The sequence below is a fragment of the Drosophila subobscura genome, chromosome U (assembly GCF_008121235.1).
Source record: "Drosophila subobscura isolate 14011-0131.10 chromosome U, UCBerk_Dsub_1.0, whole genome shotgun sequence".
Classification (NCBI taxonomy): Eukaryota; Metazoa; Arthropoda; class Insecta; order Diptera; family Drosophilidae; genus Drosophila; species Drosophila subobscura.
The window spans coordinates 24,945,363-24,962,994 of NC_048534.1; the positions used below are offsets into that span (position 1 = coordinate 24,945,363).

A 17,632-nucleotide genomic window follows, 5' to 3' on the forward strand; every position below is an offset into this window, starting at 1 on the left:
TTCTTGCACTTCAATGCTCACACAGCAACAAGAACAACGATGAGCCAATGTTCGGCTGAGCCACTCGCGCTTTTGGGCTCGCTCTTGGGTTCGCTCTTGGGTTGCTTGCGCTCGCTCGCGTCAAACAAATTTGTGTATTTGCCATCCAAATCAACAATTTAATTAAAAGTGAAACAGAAACAGCAATAAAATTAAACTTCAACATAAATGTAACGTATATCGGACATAAATGCACGACGGCGGCATATGGGGCAACTCCAGGCGCCTGTCTCGAAAAATCGCCGAATGCACGACTCGCCAAAGAGATGGCCGCAGGCTAGGGAAATCATGCGATGAGTTCCCGACGATGTCCAGTTCTCGCAACAGATGAGGCAGCTATTGGGCAGCACGACGCTTGCTTCGGCTTGTAGCTGCTTTAAAGTCTCCGTGGCTTGTTGCTCCATTAGAGCCTCCAAGGCTTTGTTCTGCTCATCTAGTTTTTCCTTAAGCATAACATTTTTCAGAATTTCATCTTGCACCCGTATCATTAGATCGTGTCGCTCCTTTTGAAGCTCCTGATTGTCCGACACAAGTGCGTTGTTCGCAAGGGTAAGATTTTGTGTTTCTTCTAGTAGTTGGGCGCGAGTCTTGCCGCTGCGTCCTGTGCTCAAAGTGGTTTTCCGCTGCGACGTACGTCGAGTGACCGTGGGCCGGGGAACGCGGACCCGGGGGCGCAGATTGTACACCTTCGGTGGTGTGCTCATGGCCGGTGGGATTAATTAATTAATTTATTAAATAATTTGTAATTGTGAACTTCAACTTCAAACCAGAACTATCAGAGGTATGAGATGTGACGCCTGACAATTGAAGCAATGAATCTTGATAGCCCTGAACATAATCTACTTTAATCGGACTGCTCTGATGCATTCTCTGATGTTTTGCCAGTAAATGAGGAAATATTTATTATTTTTATTTTAAAATGATTAAATTATGTTTATTACTGAGGATATTCTCTCTATTGCGTCTCCTACCCAGACTTTTCTTCATTAAATAAATCATAGAAAATCCCCTCTTCCTTTCTCCCTTCCTTCTGGTTCTGCTTTCTAAATGTTTCACTCTAATTGCTGCCCCCCCATCCGCTCTACTTGCTGCGGAGCATCCCCCAGTTCCCGTTGAATATTTGCCTCACTATTTCCGAATGTTTTCTGTTTTATTTATGGCATTAGTCGCCGGGCCCATCCACACTGCTCTAGTCCTATCCTTTGCTCTCTTCCCCTCCCCTCTCACTCTCTCTGTCACTCCTTTCAGGCAGGACTGTCCTCTCTTTTGTCGCACCAAATTTATATTGCATACTTTTCAGCGTTTCGAGCGCTGAATTTTCGGCTCGCTTTCGGATATCGGGCCGGGCCTCAATCTGCCTCGGACAGGAATCGAGTTGCGTCGAAAGTTGCTTCATTTATATTTCAATTTTGATTCGTTTCTTGTCAATCAGTTTGACAAGCTAAAACCCCCCTCCGCGTCTGTCCCCCTGTCCCGCTTTTGGCAGCTAAAAATGTTGTGCTGTGTCTGTGGCTTTTCGGCGAGCAGCAACATTTTTCAACGTTAATTGAAAATTTATTGAGACAAATTGTGTTTTATTTACGCATTATTGACGTTTTCCGCCGGGCCCCAAACCTCCAACCTCCCACCTCCAACCCCCTGCTGCCTTATTTTGGATGAATTATTGGTTTATACCGGAGAAAATGGAGATGGATACTCGGGCCCATTAGGCTCTTAATTGAGCGACTGCTTGGTTACACGCTGCGATTTCCACCGATCAGAAAGTCCGACAACATTGACTGAGTAGAAAAATATTCCAAATTTTGTGCAGAGTTTCATGTGCGACGGTGAAAAACGCACGGTGTAGGGCCCGCAGCTTCAATAATAATAATAAAAAGCGTAATGTGATTATGTTGGATGGCACTCCTCGTCCTCCTCCACGCGCCTTTTTGGCCCTCTTTTGTTTTTCATAAATTGCGCGATAAACATGCCAAAGTCATTACCGCAAATACAGTTCGTCAACAAGAGCACACGACTGTGTGTGTGTGTGTGTGTGGCTGTGTTTGTGTTCTTTTAATTAATGCAAACAGATTTAACTGATTTTTTACAGCCCACGATACGAATATGTACTTCATTATGTACATACACATGTGCTCAATCATCCCTGTAACTCGTTACACAAGTGAAATGCTTGATGGAAATTGATATGAATCAATTGTCACACACGAATTGGCAGTCCTTTTCCACTCCTTTCTCTCTCTCTCTTCGCACGACAATGAACAAACAAAAATGATGAACATTCCCGCTCGCGACGTGAAAATTAAATGAAGAGGCGAAAAAGGGATATCTATAATACACAGGGGGAAAAATCTGTCTCTGAAAGTGGCAAAAATAAAATAAATATATATACGTGGCTTATGTCACTTCATTTCGTTGCGCTGCCTCCCTCCTATTCCCATGACAACTTCATGAATAAATTCCGCCCCAACCTCCCATCGAAGTGGTCTGCCAATGAAGTTGGGAATTAATTTATATGATATGTAAATTAATATGGAATATAAAATTTGTGCAATTAGCCGCTTGAATTGATTGACGAGAATTGCCCACGCATCCACTCTTTTTTTTCTCTTCCCTTTTGTTGTGTGTTGGCCAGCGGCGAAAATGATCAACAAATTATATTCGAAAATTTGATTTATTGATTGGGTTTGGTTTGCTATTTTATGGATTATAATTAAGTGCCACACAACAATGCAAATATATGTATATAAATAAATACTTTTTAAGTGATTTGAAATATTTATTTTGATGCCGGAAATTGAGGTTTTATCTTTGTGTTTTTATTTCAATAAGCTTCGGACCAAAAAAACAAAGTGTTGAGAGGCTTACAGCATAATAATTTAGTAATTCATGCAGAGGAATAACCGAAATATATTGTAGAAAATGTTGTGAGCGATTGGCAAGTTTGTAGCTGTCACGCGACATGCAGCAGCGCACCACGGTTTCGGCTTAATTTATGACTAGGAGCAGTGCGAAACCAACCAAAAGGTTGGATCATCTTCCTCACGCACATTTATTTATTTCGCATTTATTTGTATCAACTAGTAACAAATCTAATAAATTTAATCAATTAATTAAAAGTCGTCTACTCCGAAAATGTAGACCTTCTGCAGCACACCCTAAACCAAAATCCTCGCTGCCAAAATCCTCCTTAGATAAATACACAGACAGTCAGGCAGTCAGGCAGTTAGCACGCAGATCCCATGGGTAAGCCCCAGTTATGTAATCAATCAATTCCCAACGCACTGTTCTGATATTTTCATTTGAAATTTCAGCTGCTCAGTCAGTCGTTGGAGGCTCTTTCCACTCGAATGATTTCCACAATCAATTTGTGTTACACAGCAAGTATATCATCAGCATGTACATACATTCATGTATATCTCCCACTCTGTCACTCTCTCACTTCCTCTTTCACACGCCTCCATGGCGGCCACCACTCACACAAATTATTTAATTATTTATGCAAATAAATAACTTTATTTTGCACTTAATTTCATTTTTTTAACTCTCACACACACCACTGATTCATGCAACGTGCCAAATTGAAGGCAAAAAGATTTTTACGCCAACAAAAGGTGTCAAATGGACTTAATTCATATTATTTTCTCTTCATATTGCGTGCGTTTTTTTCTCCTCTTTTGTGGTACGTTTTTTCTACCTTTTTGTGACATTTATTATTTATTAGTTGCATTTTAATATTTTATACACACATTCTGCTAGTTTGTCCATAATTCATAAATTGGCCAATTGTGCGTGAAGAGGCTTAAAAAGGCTTCCCCTTCTACCCATTGTCGTGCCTTGTCATTCCGCCATTTAATGGGCATTGATTGGTCGTGTCAATTGCGTTAGCAATCGTTTCGGTGGGTTGGGAGACCATAAAGACTGTAGATGTGACAATCGATTGTCAGAGCATAACCATGGAGCACAGTAGACCCTTCTCTCCCTCTTGTTATTGGGGCCAATGCCCCACTGTGCGTTGAGAGGCATAATGAAGTTGATGCGGCATTGTTCTGTTGCTCCCCCATTGTGTGGCTGCTGCCGCTGCTGTTGCTGCTGCTCTCCATCGTGGCTTGTCAATAAAGTGTCAATAATTTATAAAACAAACAAAAGTTGTCCCGGCATAATGCCGTAAACAAGTGTCGGGGGTGCAGCGGCGTAGAGCAGTGCGGAACAAGCACTGAAAGTACTTGTGGATCCATCTCAAAAGGGAACAACAACAAAAAAAGAAAAAGAAAAACCAGCACTGAGAGTCGAAGTGGTTGATACGCTTACAGAGAGATTGTTGAGAGAAGAAATGGGAATTAAGATTTGTGTAGAAATTTATGCTGCTGTCTAAAAGTAGGCAACAGAAAATGTACACCAACGAAAACTCAACAACAGCGAATAAATTCTGCCAGGGGACTGTTTTTTCCAGAATTTTTAAGAGTTATTTACCACCTGACAAACATCTACCCATATCCATGATACCCTTTGATGAGACCTATGCTAAATGGATACTTTTCTAATGCAAATATTTGCCTGCTGTTCGCGGACTCTCTCCTCTCTCTCCATCTCTCTTGCTGGCAGTTCGATATTTATTTAAAATTTATTAAAAAACAGCTCCAACAAACAGCAGCATCAGCAGCAGCGGCACATACTTTATGTTGATATTTATATTGTAGATACCCATCGAAGCTACAGACACTCAGATGAGATGAGGTGGCAGGGAATTGCAATTAATGTTGACATACTTAAAGCTCATCAATGATATTTTGTTCTGTCTGTCTGTCAGTCTGTTTGTTTGTCTGTTTCTCGCTCTCTCTCTCTCTGTTGTTTCAGTTTCAGTTGTTTGCCACCGAAGTATGTGTCGTGTAAACATTGGCAATTTAAATAATTAATCCATAAATATTGTATGCACACACTCCCCGATATATTTTAAAACGTGTGGCATTGATTATGACAAAGATGGCTCGGTGCTGGGTTGTTCTGTTGTTGACTTAAAAGTGTTTTGCGCAAAGTGATTGCCGATTGAAATAAATGCTGATGATGATATTTGAATAATTCAATTGTAATTACAATATTTGGCAAATTACAGGATGTGGACACGAGATAAACATTTTCAGTTATTTCTATAAAGTGAATGTGGAAGAGAATGCGAATGAGGATGAGCATGAGGTGTTGCTAAATTATTGAACAAAGTGTTGTGAATTGCTGTCTATGCAAATGCCTGTGGGGTTAGCTGAAGATTAATTTAAATTTGTCTGTATGGATTGTGGTCTTAAAATGTGTTGAGGTTTGTGCTTGGAAGGATTTATAGTTGCAAGACTCTTGGGAGCGAAGAAAAATGTAAACTTAAATATTTGTAAATGATTTCCAAACTTCAATTATAATTAATTTTATTTCAATAATATCTTCAAGCCTCTTGTGATCATGTTCAAGCCCTTAACAAACTTCAATTTTTGCCAAAACTTTGATTTGGCAATTAGAATCCCTTTTCCCAGTGCTGATTAACGGCTTATGAAATAGTTTTCCCCTAAGCAGCACAAAGTTGTGCGCTCCCCCAGCACCGCAGGCAAAACTTAATCTCAAATATTCAATAACAAACCGCACAAATCGCGCAGTAATACCCTTCATCCCAGTGCACAGACTCAGGCCCAGCCCCCACAGGAGCCATCCAGTGCCACAAAGTGATGAGCAAAGTGTTGTAAAGTGCAGCGAGGCGCAAGACTCATGCGACTGATTAAAAACGCGCCTTGCCTGCCGCTTGCCTCGGCTCTGCCGCCTTCTAAAACTGTCAAAGGCCCTTTGGCAACGGATTTTATGATGAGAAAAACTTTTGAAGCGAAAGTGCGAACGATGTTGTCAGCGGCGCTGCAGGAAGAAAGGGTGGGGAAGGAAGGGTTTGAGAAATTAAAAGAGGAAGTGAGGCTGAGAGGGACAGACCCCAAGGTGAAAGTGCACTGCGGCAGAGGCAGCCAACCCCTTAGGCAAAAGCAAGCAGTGCATTTTGTCCTTTGTAATTAAAGTTTTGCGCGCGGGGGGATTATGAAATGTCGAAGAAGCGGCAGCCAGGCGGCAGCAGCCCAAGGTGCAATGGCAGCTTCCCCAGACAATGGGAAGACCCAAAGACATTCACAAACAACAGCAGCAGCAGCAGCAGGCAGCAGCCTGGCTGAAAGTGCCACTCGACTGCAGGGAACAATAGGCAGAGCGGGAAGGAACAGTGTTGAGCAATGAGCACTGAAAAGTAAAGCCGCCGCCGTCGTCACCGCCAAGTGTCTCATTTTAGTTATGACGGCAGAAGGAGCCTTCGCCTCGTCTGGTCTGGTCTCTGGCCCCGCAGGCAGTTCTTGGAGCACGCTTCAGCGATTCGAAACAAAAGTGCAGCAGCAGCAGCACCAGCACCACCGACGCCCCTGAAGAAGTTGCCACAGATTTAGCTGCAACTTACAACACAACAAAAAACGACGAGACAATTGCAATGGAGGTGCCATGGGGCAAACAGGGAGACAAACTCCCACTCTCTCTCTCCTCTGGAAAATTGAAAAGCGAGCAACGAGATAGGTAAAGAAAATGCTACGACTAAGCGGCAGCAATTTGCACAGAAAAGAAATTATGCACAGAGGGAAGAGACAGCTGCTCTGCTGCAGCGAGTCCTTGGAGATAGCAGAGCGAGTGAGAGAGAGAGAGAGATGGCCACTCAGCGATACCCTGGAAAGGTGGGGAATGGCAAAGAAAGGAAACAAAACCAAATTAAGAAGGTCAAGGCTTGCCATTAGCTGATGGCTTCGGGTAGATATGAGCTGAATAAATTGCTGTTCTTGAAGGGTTTTTCGTGGAATTTTAAGCATTGAAATGCTGTACTTTTATTTGATATTTTAAGCACACAAAGAACTCTAGAAACAAAGCAAATATACCCCAGCCAAGGTCTCCCCAGAGCTAAGAAGAAAAAAAAACAATCAGCAACCAAAATGCGACAAAAGACAAACCAGCAAAAGCGCAGTGGCAACACCTGGCAACAAATCAAAAAAAAACAGGGGAATTCCCTTAGCCCTCAGGCAAACACCTAAGAAACGAAGGCGAGAGAAGTGCGAATTTGTAATAAAAAATGCACTGCGCCACGTGGCAGCAGCCCCGAGGAAGCTTCCAAGCAAAAGCTAAGGTTAAGGCGCTTGGTTTGCTCCCCTTTTCTGGTAGCCACACTTCAATGGAGTTTCTTTTGGCGCGGGGGAAGCTAAATCTAATTTGGGTTGCGGTGGCTGCCAGTGCTGCCTCTTGTGGCATTAGCTTGCCGGGCACGTGTTTAAGAAATTATCCACCAGAAAAAAAAGGGCTACTGGAAAGAAAAATTCAATTGGTGGAAGTTTTCTTTGGCAACTCCCTGCGCTCTGCGCTCTGCCGGCTGCCATTTCCTTCCTTTTTGGCAGCGCAGAAGCCGTGCATTTATGAAAAATTCATAAAGGATAATGAGCGACAAGCGCGTGTCAGGGTTGTGCAGCAGCAGGAGTAGGAGTAGGAGGAGCTGGAACAGCAGCAGGAGGACCAAAACGTTTTGCCAAACCAACGAGCAGGCAAACGGCGTGAAGCAAGGACATGCTACAAGGGATACGATGGACGCTGGACATGACAGTAGCAGAGGCAGCTCCTGTTGCAGATGCTCCTGCTGCCGTTCCTCCTCTGTCCTGCTGCTCCTGCTGTTGGGGCTAATTAAAATCCCGACAAGTTATGCACTGATGGGTTGCCATGACAGATAAGCAGCTGCCACGGCGGGGCATAATGGAGTCAAAGGTGTTAGATAAGTACGACGAGTGGCACAGGCACAGGCAGACTGTGGGGACGGTGTTGCAGTTGGGCTGCCAAGTTGCGATTTTGGGGTACGGGAGGGTTTTGGCTGCACCTGACAAGTGGAGCACACAAAGCAAAGCAAAGCTGAGCAAAGACAAGCGACCCGCATTCCAGTCACTTTGATACCCAGGGCTACTCGGGGCTCGCACAATGGGCATATTGTGTAGCATTTGTTTCGTTTATTTGTGTGTAAAATAAGAAGGGAAATGACAATTTCGCTGTAGTCTGAGAGAGTCACAATTTTAATTTATATTTTAGGGAAATAGTTAAGAAAAATGAGCTAATATTTCTACCTCTTCAACATCGATTAAATAATAACTTAAAAAGTAATAATTTGGTTTGAAAAGTAATAATTTGGTTTGATAAATGATTTCTCTCATCACTTGATACTTAATAAATAAAGTACAGTTATTGACATTCAGTAACGAATGCGAAGCTCTGCTCTTTGAGAGGATATACGTCTAATATTTGATGCATTTCTTCACCATTCTGTGCTCTAATTTTTGTATCAAAAGTCAAATCAATCGAAATTGCAATCAAAGTCAATTTCAAATAATAATTTAATAAATCAAATAATAAGCACATTAATTAAAGCGGATAATTAATGTATTAATTAGTACTTAATTTATAGCATCAAATCCGAATCCTCGTAATAAATCCCCTGCTTAGAGGGTACCATCTACAGCCATAACATACCCTGTACTCTCTCTCTCTCTCTCTTAAAGTTTCGCCTTAGGCTTTTGGGCGGTGTGGGTGTGGCACAAGACAGCCAGCAGGAGGGGAGTGAGTGGGTGCATGGAGCCGCACTCGGTGTTTAGTTATTGGGTTAATAAAACAACAGGGGAAACACAAACAGACACACACACACACACACACACATTCGGGGGGAGGGTAAAACAAAAGCAAAAAGTAGTCAGGGAGCTGGGCTGGCTGGGGGCTGAGGTCTCACCTAGTTTTAACCATTTTTCTAGCACATAGTTTTTCAGTTTCTTCTTCTCTACCCACGTGCCGTATGCGCAATATTTGTATGTGGATTAACAAGCTGCTGGTTGCCGGTTGCCGGTTGCCCAGTGGCTGAATGCGTAACTAAGACATGGCCAAGTGTACAGAGAGTTGACAGTTGTCAGGGGAGGGAAGCAACCCACAGAGAAATTTGCCACACGAACTGCTGCCAGAAAGAATGAGAGCGGACAAAAGGTAACCAAGGTGCCAGTGCCAGTGCCACTGGGTGCGGGTTTTGCTTTGCTCTTCTCTTTGTACTTTGGCAATAGTTTTTCGCCACATAATTTATGTGTGTTGAGTGTTTTGTTTTGGCTGATATATGCGTATATATGTGTGTGTGCTCTCCCCTCACTCGTATCTGTGCCATGAGAATAAATGATATTTCTGCGAGTATTCGTGCTGAAAAGGGGGAAGAGTGAGTGTAGAGGTCATAAAGCCAAACCAATCTATTTGAAATGTCTACTGGTTAGCTCGAAAAAGAAAAAGAGAGTCAAAGGTGCAAGTTTTATATCTTAAATGGGGTTTAGTGATGTATTTTTAGCCGTTAGATGAGCTGGGAAAGGTATTTTTAAGCGAAAGACTAAAGAACAAATGGCAGGTAGTTAGAAGATGTTCAAGAAAGAGCTTTAAGGATGGTTTCAGAGCGCATTTTCTAACTTTTTCATACTAAAATAAATTTCATAAATTTTTAGCGAGCGAATTATGAAGCTTCCCTGAGCTCAGCTCCAACCTTTGCTCATCCCCACCCGATCTTTGGGCTTTGCATTGTAAATTCCCTGCATAATTGCATTCTCTGCTGCTGCGCATACATTTCCCGTCTCCCTTCGGGTGGGGCATGCACTTTAATCAAGAGCCCAAGAGCCATTCCCACTCGCCGCTTCAGGCATTTCACAGATTCTCATGTATCTAATTGATTTGCCTGTGGAGGGGCCAGCAACGTAACGTAGCGGAACGCCTTGGGTGCGGAATGGAATGCCACAAGCAGCAGCCATAATAATTCGAGTGCTTTCTAGGGGTGCACGAAGAAGCGGCTCTTGCCCTTGCCTTTCCCTTCCTTCCCTACAGCGGCATCCTTCATCCGCGGCGCGCAATCAAGGCGGCATCTTAAATGATTCAACACCTTGAGCGGATAAGATCCTCCGACGTCGAGGACACACTTATCAATCAGTGTGCCAAAAGGCAGGCCGCGGAGGAGACTGAGAGTGCGGAGGGTGGTGCGAACTCATTGTCGGATCTTTTGCACAGTGTCGGCGCTGTCTTCTACTCAATGCCCCGCTGGCAGAGGGTCGGGTTCTCTCGCTGGCACTGTGTCTCTCCTTCGAGCTGTCTCTTGCTCGCTTGTCTCCTTCTCGCTGGCACTGTACCTCTTTCTCGCTGTCTCCCTCTGGAACTGTACCTCTTTCTCGCTGACACTGTCTCTCTCCATGGCTGCACTGTCTCTTATTCCGGATGTCTCTCTCTCCCTGCCAGTGTCTCTCATTCTCGCTGCCTGGCTGGCGCTGCGTGAGAAAAATTGCGTTGCATTATTTACATGTGCGCGCGGCGCCTGAAAGCATGCTTTAATTTATTTTAATTCATTCTCTCTCCCCCTCCCAGCTCCCGCGCTGTGTACTCCACTCCATTCTTCGACTCCCTTTCCTGCAATCTTCCAACATTGTCAACGCTGATGTACCCAGCCCCGCCGCTCCTGTCGTCGCCACCAACGTCTCTGAGTGATATATAAAAATATGCAGTTACGCGCTTACTTTGTCGTGCAATTACAGTAAACCAACCATGCCCATACCCCATGGCCCACTCTACTCCACTTCCTCTATCTCCATCCATTTTGCTCCTCCGTATCCTCCGTTTCTTTCTTCCTCTCTTCGTGTATCGCCCCTATCGCTGTCTTTCTCGCTGTATCCCCGTCATCAGAGCAAACATGAGGGAATTCCCTTTTGCTAATGCCAAACACATCCGTTCTTATTATACCATGTACCTGGTAGTTTTGTGGGGTATCGAGACGGGGATGCTGGGATTTCGAGGGGATATGGCATACAAATATATACTCCTCGTTGTCCCTTCATCAAGCTGGTTAGAAGAGTTGAAAGTCTTTCCTTTAGTGACTAAAATTTTAAAATATTTCATTCAACATATTGGGTGGGAATGATAATTACAATTTAAACATCAAAACACCAAGTAATTGTAGCCAGAAATTCCAATAAAACTTTCAAGAAACAAATTAAAAACAATTATCTACTTAGCTGACAAGAATCAGGTGGATCGAATACGCAAACCAATCCAAAATTCAATCAGAAGTTTGCTTAAATTTGCTACACTCAGATATAGATTTTTACAGAGCGAACGAACATGAAATATATAAATATTTAGCTTTTAATGTTATTTCCATGAATGCATAATTTATTATTACCCCATGAGCAGTCCAATAGTAATAACTCTAATAGTCAACGAATATTTATCTATTTATAATAAATATATTTCTTCGCTTCAAGGGTACTCCACACGTCCGCACGTTCCCCAGTCTGCCCTCACACTCCTCTCCCCTCTTTCTTGTTGCGTATTAATGCCATGGTACAGCGGCACCAAAGCATCTTAAGCTTCTTCTTTTTCTCTCGCTCTCCCTCTCACTTTTTATGCTGTTACCTGGTAGCTGGTAGGTAGCTGGCTTATTAGCAAAGCAATTGCCATGCCAGAGCATTGAGAATTGAGAATCGAGCACTGAGAATGGAGCATTGAGCATTGAGGATTGGAGCATTGAGCATTGAGCATGTGTAATTCCCCAGATGTCTGTTCGCTGTTCGCTGTCGTCTACTGATTGACTTCCGTTTGGCATTGCCACTCCTGACGCTCCGCTCCACCTCCTTCCCGCACTCTCTCGCCTCTGCTCAGCCTTAATCGATTCTACACCCAAAGGACATTTTCTTGTGATTGTGTCTGCGGTTTGTTCTTTGCCTTCTTTGATTTCCGCCCCGCACACCCTTCTTCTTGCTGTTTAAGTGTCTGTGTAAAATTCTGCACCGTTCCCAGTCCCATTCCCATGTCCCCCACTTATGGAGCAGATCCTTTTGCGGCTGTTTTCAGCTTCAATTAGATATGCGTACGCTGTTTGTTTTTAGGACCTTTGCCACGTTTTTATTGCCGGTTTCGCCATTGCCCCACGACGTGCTCTGTATGCAACTGATGTCATTTCGCGTCTGTCAGGTGGAAAATCTTATAAATTTTGGAATAACTTTCATAACTTATGGCGAGAAATGGAGAGGGGGAAGAGGCGCCATGGAATTACCTCTATGCAACTAATGCCATTGTCTTGTCACACATCCCTTTCCTGACTGCCTGCCGTCTGCGTTTCTGCTGCTGCTGCCAGTTTTCCCACAGTTTTCCCACAGTTTTCCCATGTTATCCGAGCGCTTGATATTTGAGTTTTGCCAGAGAGCGGCGCTTAAAACGTTGCTACAAGAAAAACTTCCACCGCCCTATTTTTTATTTTAAGGGCAGTACAGAAGCGGGAGGAGTTGCGGGAGGATGAGAAGCTTTGTGGCGTGGCATAAGGCAGACATATAGCGACTGTCTCTCTGCCGTTACTGTCTCTCCGCTGCTTCTGTCTCTGCTTAATGTGGTTTAGTGCTTGGTTGACATGTTTGTATGTCCTGGACTTATGGGGCGTACATTCAGAACTTATGTCTGCCAACGACTTGTATGCGTTGCCCTTAAAGCTGGCTTACGCTAGGTCTCGCCAGTTTTTGGGGATTTTTGTCGACTGTGTAAACAGATAATTGTTGGAGATAAAGATAGGAGGAGGAGCTTTAAGAGCAAGCAGAGCATTAGCTGACTACTGATTGAGTCTTCCATTTTATGCAAGGAAAATAACAGAGGTTTTGGTCGACAAAAAAAACACTGAAGTTTGTGTAGCAAAGAATGCGATAAAATGTTCTTCAAAAAATTGAAAAAAGTATACAATTTTATTTGATGATGTATTTTATGTATTATTATAGTTTATTTTTTTTAATCATTTTATTAAGATTAATTAGCGCTGCATTGAGCTAATTTATTTATCTTTCGATCTATTTCTTTTCAGCTCCACTCAGCTCAAAGCAGCTACTGGTAAGTTTTGCTCATCATAATTATTATAAATATTTTAGAAATATTTTCCTTAACACTTGAGTCAGATTTCTGGGACTTTTCTCTTTAAAAGAAGTACCAAATAAATTGCCTCAAAGTCGACATAAATACTGTCCAACTAAAAACTGTGCTCCAGCTCATTTTTAGCCAGGGTTTTGTAGGATTTTCTAAGCGTTTGGAGGTGCTTTAAATACTGTCAAAAATTATGCCGAACTAGTCTACAAATTAATCTCTAAAAATTACTTTACATTGAGCAACAATTGCATGCAAAAGTTGTGCCTAAAACAGAAAAGATACAGCAAAAATTTCGTATCTAGTCATGCGAATTCTTGCTTTAATTTATTCTTTGCCAAAGGTATTTTTAATATTCCTTACATTCCTGTGGCTACGACTGCTGTACATTTTGCAACCGAATTCCAGTCGCTCTCTAAGCCTCCAAAGTGCACTACTTACTGCTCTTAAAAACTTGCCGAAGTCCTGCCCTCGTTCCTGCCTTCTTCCCGCTGTCAAAAGCAGCAGCCAGCACCAAGTCGTTGACACTCACCTTGCCAGTTGGAAGGGAACATTTGTTTAAGCTTTCCTTGAATCGAGTGTGTATTTAGTTGTTTTTTATTTTGAGCTGCTTTTGGCTTTTCTTGCGGTGTTTTCTTTTGGGTTTTCTCTTTTTTTGGCTGTGTGTGCTTGGCCCGGTGCTTAGCCGCAGGCGGTTTTGTTTGTTTGTTTCCTGTTTGCTGTGTGTTTGAGCAAATTTGCTCGCCAAACTCACTTTCATGTTTAATTAAAAGATAACACACACACAGCCACACACACACGGGTGCACACACACATACACACACAGGGCAGGAGGTGGCTGGGCCACTGATATGACAAGTCTTTAAGCAGCATTTGCATCGTTTATCAGCGGGGAAAAGTTCTCCTCCCGCTGCCCAAGCCACTTTTGCACTTTGCTTTTCCGCAAATTTATGCAATTTCGGAGCATAGAACTTTTGCACCTGTATGTGTGTGTGTGTGTGTGTGTGTGAATGCATTTGGCTGGAAAATATAGAGACGGTGAAAACTTATCTGCAGAGAGAGGTGGGGAGGGGGTGCTCCCCCCCGCTTAGCGTCTCATTTATAATTGAAAGCTTTAAACTCAAATTTATGGCCAACTTTTCGGCTATTTAGCATATCAAATCGTTAAGGCACACACACACACACACAGCTCTATATGTATGCGTGTAAAAAAACAAAAAATTTCAATTGCGTTTCGCATTTTTATGGATATTTTTTATAGTAGCAGCGGGCTACAGCCTACTGCCGGCCATCAATTAATGTCGTTGGCCATAAAAACAAAGTTCTATAAAGTGATTGACTGTCCGGCAAGTTGAGTGACCCCCAGGGGGTTGGGGGTACTGACTGTTCCGGGTGGGCCTCAATTGCCCCGAGTTGGCATGTTGAAATATTTAAAGCCGCTTAAACAAATTGTGGTCTGGTCAATGCGGTGACTTCTCAGACAGTAAAACACACAAAAGAGTGGCCACGAGAGAGGGAGGGAGGCAGAGTGACAGAGAGCGAGAGAGGTAGAGCAAGTACCCAGAGCGAAAAATCAATAAAATGGAGGGGTCTTGGGGCTCCGTTTCGTAATCTCCACACATAAAACTCGGCTTCCCGTTAAGGCGCATTAAATTACAAATTCCATTAAAATGATTATTAAAGCAAGTATTTGCTAATTAATTTACTTTCTGCCAACGCACAATGGCGAGCACAGGAGGCAATTAATAAATCCTACATTATAATCAAGACTAGCAGAGGCAAGACTGGGCGGTCTTTGGGCACGAAAAACACCCTGTAAAAGGCACACTTTTGGGCTACATTTGCCTGCCTTTTGGGTGGTCATTAGGCGGGGGGCAAGGCGCACACTCCAGCTTTGATTATGTTAATTACACTTGGAGTTTAAAGACATTTTGGGTGGCGATTATTGAAGGGTCTTAAAAGAAGATTTTGGAGGAGAGAGAGTGACATTTAAAGAGCTTTAATTGATGCTTAGATACATTTTAAGTATACAACAAATTCTCAAAAATAAATATATCTACGAAATAAATTGAGATTTTTTGGGTGTCCCAAATATACAAAGGTTAGATAAAAATGTGTACCCATTTTTTACCACTACAAGTGGAATTTTTAGTGCACAGACAAATATAATAAGATTAATTAAGAGCACATACAAATGCCAGAAAGTAGGCAGCTTCATAGAGTAATTGTCTGAGTCATGGCCAAGTGACAATTAGAATATTTTAGCAACATTTTTCCACTGCCAGAACCACAGCAAATGTACCAAAAACTAAGCAATCTCCCAGGCACACACTTGGCATAATTTCGCTACCATTTCCCCACCATAAATGCCTAAGAGAAGCAGCAGCAGCAGCAACAGAAATCCATGCAGCATACAGCATTCCACATTCCGCATTCAGGCAACTATAGATTCAATTAGCCGCAGCCAAGAGGCGTATCTGTAACTAGTGGCAACACCCAGGCACACACACATAAAGCACCCACAAACGAGACACACAGAGAGCCAGACAAATCATCATCCTACACGGCCAATCCAATTCCATAGCAATTCCATTAGATTGTGCTGCTCGATGCTGGGTGCTTGCCGGGTTTATTGTGTTGGCATCGTAACAATCTACCCTTTGTTACCCACTGAAATGAACACACAGAAGCACACACAAGAATTACAAACGCCACATGACCCCGCAGAGCAGAGTAGGAGGCAAGGCGGGGCAGTGGCAGTGTGGCAAGTACTCGTAGTTCTTATGAATAATAAAGCAAATAATCTGTCAGCGTCGCAGCCAGCCGCCTTAACCAGCAAACAGGCAACCAACCAGCCACAGCCGAAAGGCTGAAAGGAGCAAATCCGAAAGCCAGAAGGACCAAAATCAAACACAAGCGAATGTCACAGTGAGAAATCTAAAGCGACACAGCGACCAAGACCAAATGACTCAATTTGGAAGGGAAATTCGAGTACTTTCATTCCGGACTGAGCCCGCCTACGACATTTGGCGCTGTCTGCCACATGCTTCAACGCAGAGTGGCGATAGGGAGAGGCCAGTCAAAGGGAGAGAGTGTCCAGCAGAAAGCGAGGGAGTTCAGCGAGTGGCAGGAGCTACGAGGGAGTCCAACGAGTGGCAGGAGGAGGGACCGGGGTCAGTGCTAATAACACGAAATCCGATTTGAATGGTTCGGTGCGGGGTTGGCCCCCTGTGCGTGTGATAAAAGCAACAACAATATCACGCAGTCTGTGGTTTGCTCGCTGTACACTCGCCAGAAGAGTCTAATAGATTTCTACGACAAGTTTGCCACTCATTAGCGTGTGGGAATAGCGACAAAAGTGTATCCAAAACTTCGGCGCTGCTTCATCGATCAATTTGCGCTGCCTCAGACGTTTGTGTCCGGCTTGTGCCACGCTGCGTATGCGTAACGTGCGTTTTAATGAAATATTGAATTTTATTGCCTGCGTGCCAGCAACGGCTTCGTGCTGGACAGAACCGTCAGACGCCAGAACTGTACTGGCAGCCTGTCAACAACTTTCAGCTCTCTCTCGCGGTTCGTGGTCCAAAAAGCTGACCCTGACCCAAGCCGCAGCTTAACAACTTGTCACTGCCTCGAGGGCGCAGGGTCTGGGAGATGATATCTGACTCGCTGCCAGCTCCCACTCCTGCTACTGCCCCTGCTCCTACCCCGGCCACTCCCCCGCTCCTTTTCGCCCTCATAATTTGATTCGTTTTTATTTGTTATGCAAAAAACTTGAAGTATATTATTATTTCCCCATATAGGCATGCGCTTTATTCCTTCCTACCCCCAGGTCCTGGCCGCCTTCCACTTTTTAGCCTGTGTAGATTTTTTTTGTATACTTTTTTCGGTTGCGCTTGCCTCTAATAAAAGCAATTTATGAAGCCCAAAGCGCGGAAATGAATTGTTAACCGAACAAAAAAGAAGTACAGAAAAGGAAACTTTTGGTCAGGGTAAAGCGGCCACGCGCTGTCCTGGTTAGTCCTTGCTGGAGATGGGAGCGTGGAGAATGACTCCATGGGCTGTCAGGTTGTCCATAGGATGTGTCCATGATGTTCGCTGATGAGTGGGTGGGACAAACGCCTTTGTCTTTTGTTTATGGTCACGGGAATCCCCACCCCCAGTCACTCCCCCAGCCACTGCCACATCCCCTGCTCGCGCCCCTGCCCCTTGAATGTACCACACGTAAACGCCTTTTGTGGCATTGTGAAATTTCCCAGAGCGCACATAAAAATGAAAAACGCCAAGAGGGGGGAGATAAAGTGAGTGAACGAGATGGCGGAGAGTGTGTGGGGGAGGAGGAAGCCGTACAAATGAGAATGCAATCTTCGCAGTATGTGGTCGATGGAGAGAGGGAGGGAGAGAGAGAGAGTCAAAGGGAGATGGAGTAAAAAGCACTGAGCTATGGAAACGATGCAATCGGCTGATGCTTTGTCGGCAGCAGCAGGTGCATGCGGATACGTAGCAGGTGATTCCAATTAAGGAAGCTAATACGATAAGTACTCGATATTAAGGAACGAAATGAGGGGCAAAGAACTGCTGCAGGAGCAGAGAAAAGAGGAAA

General features: G+C 43.8%; 1 protein-coding gene across 3 annotated transcripts in view; it reads right to left on the reverse strand.

Annotated features, from left to right (window-relative positions):
• The window catches only part of LOC117900400 (hemicentin-1), a 110,315-nt gene that overhangs the window by 91,357 nt on the left and 1,326 nt on the right, over positions 1–17,632 (reverse strand). The window lies entirely within an intron of this gene.